Source organism: Paroedura picta, chromosome 5 (assembly GCF_049243985.1).
Source record: "Paroedura picta isolate Pp20150507F chromosome 5, Ppicta_v3.0, whole genome shotgun sequence".
Taxonomy (NCBI): domain Eukaryota; kingdom Metazoa; phylum Chordata; class Lepidosauria; order Squamata; family Gekkonidae; genus Paroedura; species Paroedura picta.
Window position 1 is genome coordinate 51,162,141 of NC_135373.1, and position 19,294 is coordinate 51,181,434.

General features: G+C 42.1%; 1 protein-coding gene across 4 annotated transcripts in view; it reads left to right on the top strand.

Annotated features, from left to right (window-relative positions):
• Positions 1–19,294, top strand: part of LOC143837727 (metabotropic glutamate receptor 3) — a 75,149-nt gene that overhangs the window by 22,468 nt on the left and 33,387 nt on the right. The window lies entirely within an intron of this gene.

Consider the following 19,294-nt stretch of genomic DNA (forward strand, 5'->3'; position numbering starts at 1 on the left):
CCACCCACTGTTCACTCATCCTGCTGTCTACAGTGTCAGTACCCACCCCACTACAGGCTTCACACTGAGCACACTCTTGTGGCCTTGGTCCCACCTCTGCTCTTTTAAGTGTCTGCCATGGGGACACCACTGCTGTTTTTAAGTGTTTTCGAAATCCTGTGTGGTGGACTGTGATACTTCCTCCTCCCCACATGTCTTTTGGGCTGCATTGGGAAACTACTATTCTGGCTATTGAAAAGATACAGGGAGAGAGCCCCTCAACCTGTTTCACCACCTCCATGGCATTTTAAAAATTACTTTAAATGGACACCATCACATCTTAGCCTTCAGTTTCAGCAATGGGACAGCCATAGTCTTAAGCCACTTGGCCATTAGCTTTCTGCCTATGCATTCTTTAAGCATGGATCCAAGTATTTTAAAGCCAAGCCATGATTCTCTTCCTTATTCAGGAGCTGAATTACTAAACCAATTCAGCATTCAATTCAAGTGGATTTGGGTTTGCCGAATAGCTGCTGGAGAGACCTTTAAAGATCCACCAAACAGCTGATCCTTGGCAAAGTCTTTCAACTTCTCTCTAGCAGACGTCTCATATTGCGGCCAGTATCAGCCATTTGATGGGATCTGCACAGCTACTGGGTTCAACCCAGGCAGCCTCACTGACTCCATCTGAGGCAGCAGAGAGCCCATTCTCCTCGGGATCACTTGCTTTGGCAGGTTCTTTAAACTTCTCTACAGCAGACCCCATCCGAACCCAAATCATCTGACTCAAATTGCGTATTATATCAAGTCAGCGATTCAGGTGATTTGAATCAATTTGGGTCAAATAAACCTAGGAGGGAAAAACTTTTTAGGGGTGCACATGGACTCAAACGTTGTTCAGCTGCTTCAGACCAACACAGCCACCTACAACAAGCAGAAAAAAGTAGTACTAACAAACCATGAATATGCAAGTTAAATTATACAGGACATATAATTGGGCTTTTGTAAGCACAGCATTTGCATTGCTCTGGGGTGGAATTTCAGTAGCTCAGAGGATATGCAGGACTCTGAGTTTTCCCAAGTGCAGGTGCAGCATTTTTTATAGTAGTTGGTTTCTGATTTTTCTAACTACTCTGCTGTGAAAAGTACCATTTAGCTCACTGTAACTTCTCCCAATTTATTACAGGTTGGCCTGCCAGCTTCTTTCTAATGACTATTATACATCATCTTGTTCTTGGTCCTGCCAGTCAAATAAAGTGCTGGGGGGGTGGGTAGAATGACAGTAATAAATTGCATGATCTCTCTGAGACTCCTCTCTGCCCTCTGACTTTAATTATGCGGCTTGCTGTTTATTATAATGGGCATGTGATGTCCGACGATGGCTTAAGTCTTGCACAACACATTTATTTCATCAGTCATAAATAATATTTACGATGGCCAATTTCACAGCCATCCATACAAACTTCACAGACATGTAAGATGCCCTTACACGTATTCAGCCAAATCCAAATCAAAGAGCAGACCAGCCTAATTCTAATGCCCGCCAGGATGGTGTGTTGATGATGTTGGCATGATGCCCAGTGTAAGTAATCAGTATCCTGTGTTCTCAGAAGGGGCATGATAGAATTTTTAAAAAACAACAACCCTAAGGAGCTGAGTGGGAGAGAAGGTGGCCTGGCATAACCCGATCTCATCAGAAGCTAAGGAGGGTCAATAATTGGAAGGGAGACCACCAAAGAAGACCCTTCAGGGGAAGGCAGTGGAAAGCCACCTCACTTGCCTTGGAAGCCCCTTGCTGGGGTCACCAGAAGTCAGCTGTGATTTGACAGCCCAGTCCACAGGGGGCTGAGAGCATAGCAGCAGCACCCATCACCTCCAGTCACAGAGCACCATAATAACAGTGACCCCATTTTCACTATATATGGAAAGAGTCAAGCAACGAACATCAAGACTGACTCATGCTTGTAACATCGCCATGCCATATCCCACCCACAAGAGGTGACAGCAGAAGGAACAAAGGCAGCACAGCCCCTCAGTTGTGTGGAGGACTACGTTATGCCCAATGTGAATCCTGTCCCTAACAAACCTCTGGGATCATTGGCAGACACAGACCATTTTGAGCAGAAAATGGACACATTGGCAGCTCACCTGGAGCAGAAAATAGGTAGGAAGCCAGTGTTTCTCCCAGAGGAGGGTTGAGGACCCCTAGAAGAAGTAATGACAGAAGAAAAAGACTGGGAAGAGAAAGGGAACAGGATAGTAATCAAACAAGACAAAGCTGCATATTCCCAGACCTGTGCCTGTCATCTCCCCAGCATCATACAAGGAAAAAGCATTGGTTTGTTTGTTTGATTTATAGACCGCCCCTTTCTAGTTACAGTCTCAGGGCAATTGACAACATATAAAGCCCTGTACATATGTAGTTAAAACAAATCAATTTAAAGCTAACTTTGACTTTAAATAGTAAGATAAACGAAATGCTATGATAGAATCCCTGATAGGTGCGTAAACTGTCGATTATCTTACGTCCCTAATTTTGGATGGGGGGGGGAGGTGGAGAGGAGGGAGGTGGAGAGGAGGGAGGTGGTTCTGATGTTACAATATGTTTATTTGGATCTCACCCACATGCCTGGTGGAAAAGTGACATTTTGCAGGCCCTACAGGGATTCTCCTCTTTGAGCCTGCTCCTCTACAATTTCTCCAAGTTGGGGGCAAATTGCATTCCTGAGGTCTCCCCAGTGCTCTCTCTGGAAAAAAAACCTGCAATCATGGGAGCCTATAGAATGCCAAACGCCCAGGGAAACTTTACCTGGAAAGACCCTGTGGGTGTTTGGTGGCTGCAGGTCTCTGAGTCCTGCCAGACACTGGAAACAAAGAAAGCATCCCGACTACACTCACAACCCCATCCCCTCAATCCCTGAAGGCAGGTTCTGGAGAACAGAAAAGCAGACATCCCTAGATTTTCAACAGGGCTCCCCCCAAGTAACCGCATGGTAGCTTGGCAGACACCAAATCACACAATACAAACAAGGGAGGTGTGCTCACAACTCTGACAGCCCCCTCCCCCCCCCCCGATAAAACACACAAATCCAGAGCACACCTTAAACACATGTTGAGCTGTCAGGGCCACCTCCAAGTCTTCAAAGATAGCTTTTGAAAAAAAGGTATACATCATCAGAGTTTCTCAAGGGATTCAGTGTCCCCAGGGGAATGACCTCTTTCAAGAGTGGCCTGCTTTGATCCACAGCACCCTGATTGTGGGAGAGCCTTTCTTGGAGAGGCTTCCTGCTCCCCCTCTGCTTCCCCCTGCTAAGAAAGAGGGAACCTCTTCTTCCGTCAACTGTCTCCCACTCCTTCCTCTAGCAGGAACAGAGCTGGGCGTATTCTTTCCAGGTCTTGTGGAGGACAAATGTTGGGCATTTGCACCAATCTGGACAAGAGGGGCACACCTGGCACTCTGCCACACAGGGGTCACTGTGGAGGGTGCAGAAATGTTTCCAAATGGAGTGCTGGAAATGGGGACCCATATATGAGGAAGGTGAGAGGCACAGCTGCTTTCTGGCACTGAGCTGGGAGGGGCCCTGGAGAGGTGTACTTGAGGCATGAGCAGCAACATGGAGTTGGGATATGGAAGGGAAGGATGCTTCCCTACCACCACCACCACCACCACCACCACCACCACCTGAATCACTGCGGTCATAATCCTTCTCTCCAAAGAGTGTTAGCAGCAACTGCTGTCCAGGCAGTGCTAACAACTCTTGTGGCTCTGTGGAGAACCCCAAAAACAAATCAGGAGAAGGAGGGTCTGAGACCCCTGGGGATGCCATGCTATGGCTTAGCTCCAGTGGACTGGCAGTATGAGTTTGATCCCTGGGAATAATGGCCTGTGGTACTCAGGGGGCAGAGGGCTTCTTCCTCCCATGACAAGCACCCTTGGCACCCTCTTTCACCCTCATGGCACACAGAGATGTTATTCTTCAAGGATGGATTTCTGTGTTTGGGGGTATACAATTGAGTTTCAGTAAAGATTTAATAGCAACATGTAAAATTCTTGGGTTTAATCAACGTTAAATTACAAAAAAAGCAGCACAGTTAAAATATTTGTTGCAATGATTTGCTGATAGCAATTCACTATAATGGCATTCTTTAAATAAAAAAGAATTTCTTTTTTTGGCAAGCATGCCTACAGCGTGGATCCATTGAGCGATTTCTAACAAGGGCCAATGTGCAGAGTCTGTGAATGGGACAGAAACTTAGATGTCCCTGAAGAATGTGGACAGCTGCAACATTATGAATGCTTTAAAATCATCAGTTATTCTTTAAAACGGTAACCTTAAGGACATGATGGAATCCATTTTATCTAAGGTCAGTAGTCTTTCCGTTTCCCAGCCTGGGATCCTCTGATCTATGGCCTAGCCTTGCCTTTTGTTCTTGTAGGATATTTTTGGTGGGATGGGATGTTCACAATACTCCACAGGAGGGAAGATGAAAGCAAGAAGCATGGGGAAATTCAAGAGATTCTATTCTCCTACAAAATAAATTCCCACAAGCTGCGTCAACTATCTTTGATCAAGCAAATTCTCTGGAAGATCAACAATTCTCTGTTTCCAGAGGAAAAGCAAAACCAATCACCTATGGCTTTGCTGTCTTGATAACCTCTGCAGTGAGCCAAAAGAGATGTGTTTTGATCTTGCAGCTTGCAGCACAGGAATGTATCCCAAAAGGAAAACACCCACGCCCTGAGCTTTGCATATGCTTATGTCATTTTTGGGAACTGAAGTGCTGATGTTAAGGCAGTTACTTGTCTCCGATCAGGATATCTGTGTAGAATCCAGTTGTCTTGTGACTCAAAAAGGCAGTGCAACTTAGTTGTTATTAGCATTTATTGAGGGGCTAGGAGACAATCATATTTATGGGTGACCTAGTTTCTTGCCTACCACTGTTTCCTGTAAATCACACTCTCTCCCTCCTGGTCAGAAGCCACCATGGGTCCTGGATCTATCATCTCTGCCACCACACATTTAGTTCAGCCAGAGTTTGTGAATGAAGCCACTGAGCACATATCCATGAATAAAAGGAACCTGCCTATAATACAGGGAAGGGAATCGGTGCTGGGGTTGATGTTGTTTGATGGGGAGGAGGATTTTTCATTTGTCTTACGATTACTGAGTTTGCTCATTTTGTCATTTGTGTGTGTGTGTTTTGCTGTAAATAATTTTAGAGGGTTCTTTTCAGTGAAATACTGAACAGAAATATTCTCATCAATAAAATAAGTAGGGCAGTGACCAGTGGATCCCCATAGTGCCATGCCAGAGTAAAAGGATTATGGACTTTGATCCCAGGATGCATCCTGAATGTGACAGCTTCCATACTTCAGCAGAATTAAGCCAGATCCGTAGCTCTGCGTAAGACTATAGAATGCCTTTAACAATGACATCTCAAAAAGTAATTCTTAATTTCATGGTAATTATACAGAGTCCCATTGACCTACAAAACAAGTGAGAAAGTTAACCATACGCAGAGGCTTGGAAAAACATCTCCCTGTAGACATAAGCCTGGAGCTACTGGAGTAACACATAATCAGCAAGCATAAGATCAGAAATGAGCGTGACAGCTTTACCTTATCGTACTTCATGGGTATGACTTCTCATTTGCCAACACTGTATGGTATTTAGTGCTTGCTGATCCCAATTCTCCTTGACTTCAATTGCACTAGCATTGTGGGTAAAGCAGATGGCACTAGGAATAAGTAATTAAGGGGACTAACCTAGGGCCAGTTGATATGATCAACAGAATCCAGCTTTCCCTGGATTTTACCTCTTCAGCTTCTTAGGAAGGCTATTTCCGCTGTGTGTTCAAATGAGTGCGAGTGTGGGTGTTCTGCTGTTTTTTTTTATAAACTGGTCCCTACACAGTTTTAAAGGGATGCTGTACAGAATCTTTTACAGAGACCCATGACGTTGCCAGAAGACAATGTGTAAATTACTTATTTATTGATCTTTGTGATGTTCTGTTTGTATTGTCAGATACAATTCCAGAAATAGACTTTTTAGAGTCATAGAACCGAGTAATGGTTTGGGGCTAGACCCTTTAGTGGCATCATTGCTGAGAACTTGATTTATACCAGGAAGAATTGGGTTTGCATTTACAGAGAGATGCCAGTGTCTGCCGTGGCTTACAAACCCAAAAGGCAAAGTAATGTGTTATATTTTGCAGTTTTGCTGATATATCCCTTTACAAATTTGATTTTTTGGGAACTGGGTCTGTTCCCCTGCATATAAATGATTCAAAGGATTCAACATCAAAAGTATTGGGGGGGGGGGGGCACTGCAAGCATACCGAAGGGAAATCTGGTGATTTACTCTGCTTTAATCAGTTTAATACAGTTTCATGAATTTTACACCTGAACGACTGTGCTGCACCAGCTACCTATGAATAAAAGTTTGCTACTGGCAAATGATAATTAATTCTAAAATCTGGAGAAGCTTTGAGCTTCAGAGGCCTCAGAGCACATTTGTATGAAGATTAGACATTGTTTCTTCCCTCCCCTTTCCCTTTGAAGTCTATTCTTCAAAGATTTCCTGCTTGCTGCTCTGGCTGCATCCCACCGCTGTTGACACAGGCTGCTTGGCTGTGCATCCCGGCAAGCTTCAGGCACTCCTTGCTTAAAAAAGCAGGAATCAGAAATGATGTAACCAGAGTTCAGAAAAACCTCCTTGTAGGGCTGGCACAAGGGAGAGGTAGGATTGGGCCCCAGTTGAAGACTCTGCCAATATGCCCCATGCAGAGCTGTTGGTTTCCATGGTCAGGGGAGTCACTGGTACTCCAACTTGTTGGATAGCTACTTGAGCAAACCAAACTGTTGTGACTTGGGTATGGAATAAGTAAAGGTGCGTCTGAAGCAACAGAACAAAGTTTGAATGCAGTTGTACCTCTAAAACAAACTAAGATTTCCATAGGAAATTTAGCTTTTAATATGTTCCGCATTTTTCCATTTATTTCCTTCCGATTTTTTTTCCAGGTCCATCACATATGATTAAAAGCTCCATCTATTTCTTGACACTTCCAACATTTTCCTTTGTAATTTTATCTATTTTCTGAATGTCCTATGGTGTCATGTGCCATCTGAAAACATTTTATACCAATTTTTACTTTATATCTGGTTAGCTGTAGATCTGATTTGTGTTTCCTGTTGTTGTTCCCATTGATTCATTGATAATTGTTTGTTAAAATTCTGCATCCATTTCATCATACGTTTTTCACTTGTTCCTCTTCTGTTTCAAACTGTGGCAATGACTTATATATCCACCATAATAAGTGATCTTTTTGTCTTGTAATTATCTTTTCAAACTCACCCTTCTCTCTTAAAACCTTCCTTAACAATTGCTGTCTTTAATCTTGATTGGTAATATGTTAGCCATTGAATGTTGATTCCATCAGCTAGAGAGGCCCAGTTGTGGGAACTTCCCTTATCACAGGTTCATTTCGTAGAGACCTGTGAGAAGGCCTTCTGGAAAGCCATTCTTAAAGAATGGCACTCCTTTCCCTAGGAACTCCATCTAACTCATCACTATGGGTTTTCAAGCACTATTGAAAATAGAGCTTCTACTCTTCAGGAAATCTCCAGTAGGCATGACAGTTCATGCCATATAAGCCAAAGAGTTCCTGAACCAGTGCTGATTTGGGTACTTTTTGCAGGTCACCCAAACCCTGCATTAGAACAGTCCATATCAGAGTAGCCAATTCAGGAAACTCACAACTACTGGCCCACCCACAGTGACCCCAATTTCATGCCCAGATGATGATATAAAATCACATATTCTATATATTCTTCCTTTGTCCTATTATGAAATGATGATTAGCTCAATAAAATAAACATAACCATAAACTTTTTTTCCCTCCTTAACGTGACCTAAAAGCCCTAAAAGGTCACGGGAGCAGAACAATGAGATGAATTTTATCCCATTCCACTCATTCCCCTAGGCAAAGTCTGAAAACTAAGGATCTTCCTCTGAATTATGTGGTTCTACCCTTGGAAGAAGAGTCACTGAATTCTAAAGAAGGCTCCTTAGATTGGAGAAAGGTCCATTGGACAATTGGACCCACCCAGTGGTTCTATAGAATGAGAAAACCAAGGCAGTGAGATGGTACTAAAAATGCAAAAAGTGAAAATGTTGAGTACAAAATGCCAGCTGGGACAATCATGTTTGACAGAAACTCTTCCAGCCGGGGACATTCCTGCCAAAGGCAGATTTAGTGATGCTGAGTCATTCCCTCTCCTCACTTTCCCAACCCTCCTGCGACTCAGGAAAATGAAAGCAAACAGCCAAGCAGCACAATACCCACAATATTTCCACCCACCCTTGAATGTCAAAAACAATTTTGCTTGGTTCTATTTGCCTGGGTCAAACCTGTGTTAATAAATTTCCAACTACAGATGCCTATTTTTTGCTTTTAAACCATGTGGTCAGAGCCAGGCAATATTGAATCCAATTCCTGCTTGCTTGCCATTGGGATTAGGATTGCCAACTCTGGATTGGAAAAATCCTGGATAGTTGGTGGTAGAGCGTGGGGAGGAGAGGGACCTCAGCAGGTTATATCAGTAACAGAAATGCTGATTCTGTGAACTTAGGCAGATTGTAAGTGGGTGGGCAGAAGGAATTGTGTCTGAGCTTGGCTCTTGTGGCCCTTTCTTTCATGCCCAGGGAAATGTCAATTGGCACTTTGGGGTCAGGAGGCAAATTTCCTCCAGGCCAAACTGGCCAGGGATTCTGGGGATTTTTGAGGAGGCATCATCTGGGCATGGAATTGGGGCCCCTGTGGGTGGGCAGGTAGTTGTGAATTTCTTGCATTCTGCAGGGGGTTAGACTAGATGATTCTATATTGCCGTGTAGGTTACACTGCAAAGCATTCATTTTCTCTATCTCTGTAGTCTGTAGTTCAGCTGTAATTCCAGATCTCCTCACCCCACTTGAAGGCTAGCAACCCTAGCCAGCATCCAACTCCTGAAGATTTTGTTTGGAGCAAACAAATCTTGGACTACAGAGGAGGAGGGGAGCTCTGTCTTGCCCTAACTCCTCTTCTCCTTACTTCAAACCTCACCTCTCTGTGAGGTAAAGGTCTACCTTGGTTACTCTCCTTCCTGCCTTTTAAAGGATTTCCTGTGGGTTGGGCAACAGGATGTAGTCCTGATGGGGGTGGGCAACAAGGGTTCCTGGCCCAGACCTTCTATTCCCATGCCTCTCCTTCCCCTGTACCCTAGAATGACTCTTTATTTTCCCAACCTGGCCTAAGAGGGGTGGGGAAACTGCAGGTCTCACCTGAGGTGTGGCCTAGCCCCAATGTCCTACCTCCTCTCTGTAGTGCATAGGGATTGTGGCTGGCATGGGGAGTGTCCCAGCCAAGTCTCCTTATGCTGCAGCCCACCCAGTCCTTCCTCCCCTGCTTTCAGTCAGGGCTACCATCAGAACTCACCATAGGTGCTCCAGCCATTGGTGGGGCCTGCACTGTCTGAATGGAAGTATTCACAGCTGAGGTTCAGGGACAGGGCCTTCAAGCTTGGACAGTTGCCTAAGCACAAAATGCTAGTCTGCTGCCTCCCTTCCATCCCCCAAAGCCACTTTCCAGACACCTGCTGATGCCAAATGATATAGCCATCCATTCTGTAACATAGATTCAAATGGGTAGCCGTGTTGGTCTGAAGTAGCACAATAGAATCAGAGTCCAGTAGCACCTTTAAGACCAACAAAGATTTATTCAGGGCGTGAGCTTTCGAGTGTCTGACGAAGAGTGCTTGCACTCGAAAGCTCATGCCCTGAATAAATCTTTGTTGGTATTAAAGGTGCTACTGGACTCTGATTCTATCATTCTGTAACATGTACAACCCAACCCATTGTGGAATTAAAGAATAAAGGAAGGTCGATCAGCAAAGCAAAGACTGAAGAATGATCGACCCGGCAGAGTCATAATGAAGTTCTTTAATGAATAACGTGTCACTTCTCAAATTCTTGCATGGATCAAGCCAAAACAGGATCCAGATATTGATTTCCCACTTTCAAGACCACTGCCTTTCCTCATTGGCTTGTCCCTTTCTCTACATCTTTTCCAGATCAAATGAACAATTTTCTTTCCATGATATTCTCTACATTCAGAATTACCTTATAGTATATAATGGTCAATGGCTCAACTCCTATTTGGATGATCCCTTCTCTAGTATTCTATGTGGAGGACCCCTCTAATGCCATAGAAGGGATCTTCCGAATAGGAGTTGATCAAGCTTGCTCCAATGTTCAATTCATTGCATGAAAAAGAAGCATTCAGTCAGTCATATATTTTATTCTTTGTATATCAGAAGGCACAGGAGCACATTGGAAAAGATTAAGAGATATAAAACTGATATATAAGAAGCTGTCAATAAATCAGCAAAATATATTTATCTCTGGAACATGTTTTGACTTCAGTTGCCTATAAAACTGGGACCGTTTCTCCTGTTTATCAAAAACTTGGCAGAGAAGGTCATTTGGGTAACATAAAACTTAAGTAATTAGAACTCAAAATGTGGATCCTATTTTTAAAATGCCCAATGACAAAAACAAACACAAAATCGAATGAAATGGGTGAAATGTTTGAACCAAAAATGGAATGAAAAGGAAAATATTTGCACAGACTACATAGTTTTGTAACATCATCCCATTCATGATGCGGTCTCTGATGAGCTGGGGTTACACATCAGTCACATTTTTGTGTTGACCTTTCTCCAAGAAGCTCAGACTACATGCCCTCCCCATATGTGGGTGGCTGTGAGAAAGTGACTGGCCCCAGGTCACCCAATGAGCACAATAGCAGAGTAGAGATTTGAACTCAGCAGCCATTCAGGCAGAATCTATGATACAACATGGAAGACATAGATTAAGTAAAGCCTGTGAAAACATATCCATTTTCATGTTGTTAATTTGTTAAAAATTATTTTAAACATTATATTGGTTCACTGACTCAGCAATTACAATTTTTAAAAACAAATTAAGCAATTTGATTAATTCTATTCTTCATGCTCAACAAGGTTGTTTTTCACAATTTTTAAAAATACTTCCCTCCTTTGTTTCTCATCTGATCTCATCTGGTCTACTCTGGGCTTTTGGTCATTCAATAGTGGTTATAGGAGGTTGCTTTTGTATGTTCCCTACTCCAATAGAATTTGCTTTTGCTCCATTGGTAAAATAGATTCTGTCCCTCATATTTTATTGGAATGCCTGCTATATTCTACTCTGCCATTTTATTCTAAGAAATCTGGTGAATTTCAATTATTTTAATGCAAGCAGGGAGATCTCCTTAGTACTCTCAGATCAAAATCCTAAGATAATTTGTTATGTTGCAAAAAGTATTTATCTTGTCTTTGCTGGAATAAATTACAAAAGAGGTGTCCCCATCTGACATCCCTTGTTTTCTATGGTGGGAAAAAGATTCTCCACTCTTGTCTTTTTTTTCTCATCACTGGAAACAATGGAGTTTGGATGGGGGTGCCCATAGAATTGGACCCTCTTTGGGTGCCTGTAGAATTGGACCTCCTGATCCCAACTTTTTGAAACTTGGGGGACTTTTTGAGGAGATGTTCTCACAGCTAGGCTGCAAATGTTGCACCTCTGCCTCAAACCCCCACCCTTCCAGACCACAGAATAGACAAAATTTCCCATTGATTTTAATGGCACCGTGGGTTATATTGGCACGAAATCACTGAATCATTTTTTGAATTGCCAAATCATGATTTGGATAAGGCTCAATCGGACCATTTAAAGTGCAGGGAAGGGCAATTCAGCTTGGGTACCTACCAAAAGTATCTAAATCAAATCATCCATGCCTAGTCACCACCTAATCCCAGAAGTCAGTGAGTTTATCCCCACCCACAAATTTTGTTCTTCCCATTTTGCTAGTCAAGAGGAGACCAACATAGAAAAAGTAGATGGGGGCATAGTTCAATGGTAGAGCATCTGCTTTGTATTCAGAAGGTCCCCAGTTTAATCTATAGTTAAAAGAATGAGGTGGTAAGTGATGTGAAAGACCTCTGTCTGAGATCTGCCACAAGTCTAAATACAGAGCTTTGATAGACTATGATGTTTGATTCACTATATGGAAGGTCTGTGCCTCATTTAACCAAACAAAATCCTGTTGGCTGTTGCTGCTGCCCAATGATAAGAACAATTACAACAAAATTGACTGACATTATTAGCTGCCCTGAATCAGGCAAGGGACACATGAACACATGAAGCTGGTTTTTACTGAATCAGGTGTCAATTTCTCTTATTCTCAATTAAGAGAGAGATTCCCTTTAATTTCCCATTTCAATTCTCTTTGAATGCACTGTTCCCCCCCCCTCCCCATTTCAGTGTTTTATGTTACACAACACCAGCTGGTGCTGTAGCAGGAAAACAAGGAGGTTTGGGAAAACATTGCCTGCTTCTGAGCACATGCAGAGTAAAATTCTGAAATTATGCAGAATTTCCCTTCTTGTCCCTTCTCCAAATTTCTGTTTGACCAAAGTGGAATTGATTCAAAACAGACTTCAGATTCCTAAAATGAGGATATGAAACGAATTATTGGATTTCATGGAGAAACTGAGTAAAGAGGAATTAAGACATTTTCTACCATGGACAGACTACTGGGTTTAAAGAGAAGAGGATGCCAGTGGTACCTTAAAGGCTGACAACTCAGATTCTAGCATGAGTTGTTTTGAGTCAGAGCTCACATCCTACACTACAGAAAGAATGCTGACTCACAAAAGCTCTTACTGGAATAAATATTGCTAGTCTTTAAGCTACCATTAGACTAGAGAAGGGCATGAACTGGCTGGTGAATTAAAGTTCATCATGCATTTTTGCCTGTTCGGGGTTTGTGAACTCAAGAACTTGCATAGATGTTTGGAAATTGTGGTTGGGTGCTGAGGAAATCAGTGTGTTGCATAAGTCACAATACTGATTCTTAAAATGACTGGTTTTGTCTGGTAGTTTTTAAAAACTGGTTATTTCTATACTTCATTGTTCAGGATGAAAGAGTTTCTTCCCCAAAATGTGCATCAGATCAGAAGGATTTTCTTCACCTTCATGCTTTTGCTTTAGCCAAGGCACTTTATCCTGAGGATGTGTGGCTAATCCTAGTGCTGATGCAGCATTTAGCCTCCGAAGAGAGTCAGATCATTGTACTGTTTTGTACATTACATGCCCATACATAAAAAGCTCAAGTCAAAGCCAGCAGTCAGAATGGTTGCACAGAGACCAGATAAGTGGTTAAAGCAATCAGTGCCAGCAGATGTGCCAAAAACAGCAACTGGCTTGGTTACTTCCCCTGAGGAAGGCACCCTGCACAGGTGACACACGGCATCTAACACTGGAAGTCATCTAGTTTTTAACTGCAACAGAAGTAATAATTTCTGGGCATGGGGTAATCTATTTATAATCAAAGTAAAAGAGAGCAGCGGAAATTCATATGGAGAGGCCATAATTTCTGATCTTTGCGCAGCTCTATGCTAAGCCATAGTTTGAGACATAGCCAGCAAGCTGCTGTCCATGGTGCTAATTTACCAATGTCTAAATCTTCTTGTTGGCGTATGCAGATTTCCCTTCCCTTCTTTGCTCAATGCAAGGTTTTATGTAGTCAAAAATAGGGATGAGGGAATATCTCCAAATCCAACCATATTAGGAGTTATTCTGGTTTTAACCAGTTATTCTGGTTATTCAGAATAACCAGTTATTCTGGTTATTCAGAATAACCAGTTATTCTGGTTATTCAGAATAACCAGTTATTCTGGTTATTCAGTCCAAGTATCATCCACTGAGTTTCAGGGAACTTTACAGAGCAGAAAAAAAGGCAGCTGCATTTTTTTCTGATATCTATGAGATCTTCAGACAAAGGCAAGGGGTCAAATGTCATGGGTGCATTCTTCGGGAACTCAGAAAACAAAGAAATCTTTGAATAAATGCACCCTATGTTCAAACATTTAAAAATAACAGAAGTACCTTCAGACTAGCCCTTAATTTGCAAAAGGAGAAGCTAAAAAGGAGATTTTCAGCACACATAGGTCTAATGTTGATATTATTTTATGTCTATATTTCATAAAAGTGCAGTTGTGCACTTTGAAACACAGAAACAAATAAGAGAAGTCCTTTGGTTTTCAGTGCCAAAAGTGTGCATGTGTGTGTGATGGTCTACCGAGGACTGGATGCCCTCTAAATTCCGTGCACAGAAGTGTGACCTCTCCCCCCCTTCCACTGAAGACCCAAATGCCTTATGAAATGCTTCTCCTTGGAGATGGGGGTTGCCCAGAAGTGACTGCTATCGTGGAAGAAGGCAGCAAAAATCATGCCACCTCTCTCCTTAGGCATGCAGGTCTTCTTTTGGTATCTTTTTGGTTTATATCTATTTCACACCACACATGTGTATTTTTTCCTGGGATTTCAAATGGCTGGCTCACAGGTATATAGAAAATTAAAGGGGAACAAAAACTGCCTGTATTCATTGGGTCTAGGTGGGCTCAGGGAAAAAGCAGAAAAAAATTTAAACACCCAAAACTGTAATCCCCTCTCATTGGATCAACCATAGATCAAGTTTCAATCTATTGAGTCATTCAGGAGAAGACTAAAATTCTATTGTGTAGTCTGCTGGAAGCATTTTGTAATTGAGAATCAGGAGTGAACAAAATGCAAAAGTAACAATAGGGGTTGGAGAGGGCAGAAGGCATTTGTGGTTTTCACAACTCATGATTCCCACATTTTGTTTTTATTTTTTCAGTGCTTAATAACCCTTCCTGTTGTTTTCTGTAGACATGGAGAAGATGGCCATCTTTACTCTGCCATCTTTCTCTGGTTTTTATTAAAAACAGAGCCAATAATCAGTTTAGATTTCAAATATTATTTATTTAAGGGTCTCATTCATTTCTGAGGTTCCATGAGATTTCTGTAACTTGAGCATTTGTATGATTTTCTAACTATCTTATGCAACCTTGGAACTGATTGACAATCTCACAAGAACAGCAGGGGTATAAATGTCTATTAGACATTTGGTTAGCATTTTGTTGTTGCTTTTGCAGGTTACTTGCTGGCTGCTCTGGACTGTTTGCAGGCTTCCTGGAAATAGCTAATTCACCACTATGTGAAGGTTATTGTCTCATTGGGGTTTTAGGTTCAAGTGTCATATGGATACAAATAGCTCTCTGTCCATGAGGTTGGGAGTTCAATCCCAGCAGCCAGCTCAAGGTTGACTCAGCCTTCCATCCTTCTGAGTACCCAGCTTGCTGCTAGGGGGTAAAATGGTGATGACTAGGGAAGGCACTGGCAAGGCCACCCTGTATTGAGTCTGCCAAGAAAACGCTGGAGGGCATCACCCCAAGGGTCAGTCATGACCTGGTTCTTGTGCAGGGGATACCTTTACCTTTACCTTAGATACAGCAAAATTTCACAAGCAATTGAGATAACACATATTGTCAAATATTTATCCAAGGAAACCTATTTATATAGTGCCTATGTATCTATTTATGTCGTACACAGAGTTTTGTGGCACCTTTACCTGTTGTCAGTAAGCTGAGTCATTATTTCCAGCCTTTAAGGACATAAATTCCAACATTTTCCCCTTCACAAATCTACTCACTTTCCCAGAGCTTTGGAATTCTAGACATCCTAGCTTACCTTCACACCACTTAAGCACACTGGAGTTAAAGCATAAGTATGCCCACAATCATGGGAAGTATGTATGATAATCATGTCCACTTTTGGAAATCTGCAATATATTATGAGTTCTCTGGAGACAGTTTGAAGTTGTGATGTGTCCGATGAATCACTTACAATTTATGGCAACCCTATGAATTCATGATGCCCCAAACTTCCTAACAGCCTTGCTCAGGTCTTGCAAACTGAAAGCCATGGTTTCTGTAATTGAGTCAATCCATCTCATGTTGAGATGGATTTGTCTACTACTTTTAACTTTTCCTAGCCTTATTGTATATTCCAGTATTCATTATATGACCAATAGTCTTATTTTAGTAAGTTCAGCTTCTAGGGAGAATTCATACTTTATTCATATTTTACTTGATCTGGAACCCATGGATTTATCCTTTTGGTGATCTATTGAATCATTAAAATTCTCTTTTCATGCCACATTTTTACAAAAACCATACACATTCTGAAAACATGGTGGAATTAGTTTGATTGGTTGCTTAGCAAACTTGTAGACCGAACTTTACAGACTGTGCTTCAACTCCCCTTAGGAGTTTTCACAAAATACACTGACCAGAACTGAACCTGAGCCACATTTGCCTTGGCCCCTCTGGGGGGAGCTTCTGACAAGGGCACTGTGTTCTGAGGGATGGGAAGGATCAGGTGGTATGTTCTAGCAGCAAAGGGCAGCCTTTGTTTCCAGCCAGCTTGGTGAGATGAACAATTGAAACATACAAACAAGCAATTTCAATTTGCAATAATTCTCCTTAATTATTGTTATTATTTTTAAAAAATGACTGCCACAGTCCAGCAATTGTCAGGCAGTTGCTCAACAGAACTGCTGGGAGGGGGGGGGCGGAATCTAGCTAACAGTGCAATGCAATTTGCAGCGGCTTATGCTCACTTGCAAAACACTTGCTGTGTTAATTGTGATTTCATGCACCACTGACTGCCATGGCCTGCAGGGAACATCCATGGGATTCAACAGTTCCTCTTCTGTTGTGCATATGTATGTGTGTTAACTTTCAGATAGGCTACAAAAGCTAATTGTTTTAAGCCTTGCAGATAAAAACCACAGTAGGCTGAAACTTTCTCTCTTTCCAGATTACCAGAAAGGTTCCTCATTCTTTTCAGGCCTGGTCTTTACTTGCAGGCATATCCAAGCGGATTTGTATCATTTCAAACTACAGGTGATAAAAATCCCACATATAAAGAATTAACACTTTAGGTCAAAAGGTTCTGACAAGCCTTGTTTGTTACTGTGCAAAACATGCTACCGTGCAAGTTTGCTACATGGGGAAAAGCTGCATTACATAGGAAGATATTAAAAATTCTCCCCTTCCTGCTACCTGAACTGGTACAGCTCATTCTACATCTTCATGACTATACCAGTCCATGCCTATCTTGTTAAGATGCATGCATACATCAGGTTCACATCCTTGTTTTGAAATCTTTACAGAGGGGCCCAAGTACACCCATAATGAACTTGCATTTTTGTTAAAGGTATTGGGAAATTAGTGAAATATACAAACAAATGGAATGGTTAATTTTTTTAAAACATTATAGTACAGTCCAGCCACGAAACCCAACACCACTACTTTGTTCCTATTTTGACTTGCTTCGTCATTACCACCAACACCAACACCAATCTGCAACAATAAGGAAGACGAAACCCATATATAAATTGATTAGAATTATAAAACAGGATCCAATGCCCAGAAGAACTACACATTTGGTAGTGAACAAGACATCTCCAGCCCTGCATTGAATGGGAAGGTAGTTGTAGGAGAGAACAAGCAAGTCAGAAGAAGGATGCTTCTTTCACCTTTGAATCTAGACAACTGCCCAGGGAGGAATAATACCAACCCTGTCTCCTATCACTAGAATTGCCTCCCCCACAAAATAAAAATGAAGTCATTTTTAAAATAAATATAAATAAAATAACCTTTTGCACCTTATACCATTTATCTTGGGCCTTGTGACTGGTTCTCATACAGGCACAAATCTGCATGCTTAACTATTTGGCCAACAAGCAGTGGACTGCTAGCTTAGAATCTCAATAACGTGCTCAATATTGATTTCTTCATCCTTACACGGAAGCTTCCAGGTTAATCTTGATGGCTGTGTTTTTGCACCAGTGAAATCAAAAGACATGAGATCAGCAAAAGACGCGAGATCATCTAGAGTGACAATGTGCAGGCAAAACTTCAGATGCTTGGGAGGGCTATAGTGTGGGTCTGAGGTATCTGATCAAGTTGCAGAGTTTTTGACTGAATTCAGAGTCATAGATCGGCCAACCAGATTGTGGAGGCGGCTTGCAACCTCCTTTTTGGTGTTAAATTTTAATTTTCTCTCTGTTAAATTTCTTAGCACCCTGTTTTAAATAACATTAAGTGTTTCTAAATTATACATAGACCTGCAAGCACTATAAATTCTGCTTAAGGATAAGGTAAGTACAGGCATAAATTATTCAAATGTTCTATATAAATATTACCATACTTGAGGGGTTGCACACCAAAGTTACAATTTAGAGAAATAACATAGAAGATGGTGACAAACACCACTACCATAACAACCCAAAAGCAACCTGAAATATTGATAAGAAAATTCTCTACATAGAAAGGTTTGAGTGCCTAATATGACCAAGAATCAAAGTCTGTCAATTCTCTTCACCTAACTGACAAATCGTGACAGAACTTCTAGGCAGATCAAAAGAATATAACACATGTCTAAATCAGGGTCCTCAGTCTTTTTGAGCCTCTGGACACTTTTGGAATTCTGCCAAATTTGTAGCTGGGAAGAGCCACAAAATGGCCACCATAGGAGGCAGAGCCAGCCACAAAATGTCTGCTGCAGCTTACCTTTGAAGTCATACCATTGAAGATTATTCTGTTGCAGTTGCAGCTACTGCCTAAGCAATGTTTTTTTGAAAATTTAAGCAGCCAGTCAAATCTCCCATGGCCAATAGCCCCACCTGGCCCTGCCTGCTTTCTAAAAACACATAACAGGTAGTAGGAAAGATGTCAGCAGGTACCATGGTGCCCTTGGCCACCACTTTTCATACCCTTGGCCTAGATCAGGGGTGACCAAACTCTTCAGATGTCCATGCACTACAACTCCCATGAGCCCCTGTGAGACTGTGTCCAGCTGACCAGAGACACTCCACTCTCACATGATCAGAACTGGCAGACTTGATCATTTGTTGAACAGGAGGTGGAGGGATTGTCATGCTTCCTAACTGGGTCTTCTGCAGGGTTCCCTCCCTTCTGCACTTCCCTCTTGCACCACTGGTATGATGGATCCACAAGCAGAAACCTGGTCATGCTGGCAGAGTGGCCATTGTGGCAAAGGTCTAAAAAGCCCTGTGCAATAGTTTCATATAAACATGAGAGCTGAAGGGGGAGGGGGTTGGAAAAGCACATGAACTGGGCCATATATGCAAACCCTTCATATTTCTGATGCAGGTGAGGGTGCACATGTGCTCTTCCATTTGGTGGTCCAATGATGTATGAACCAGATTGCAGGGTCCGATGATAACTTAAAGATGAATTGAGTATGTTTTCAGTGGGGAGAAGCCATCATGTCTCTTATTTCAGCCTTTTCTAATTCCTTTCCTC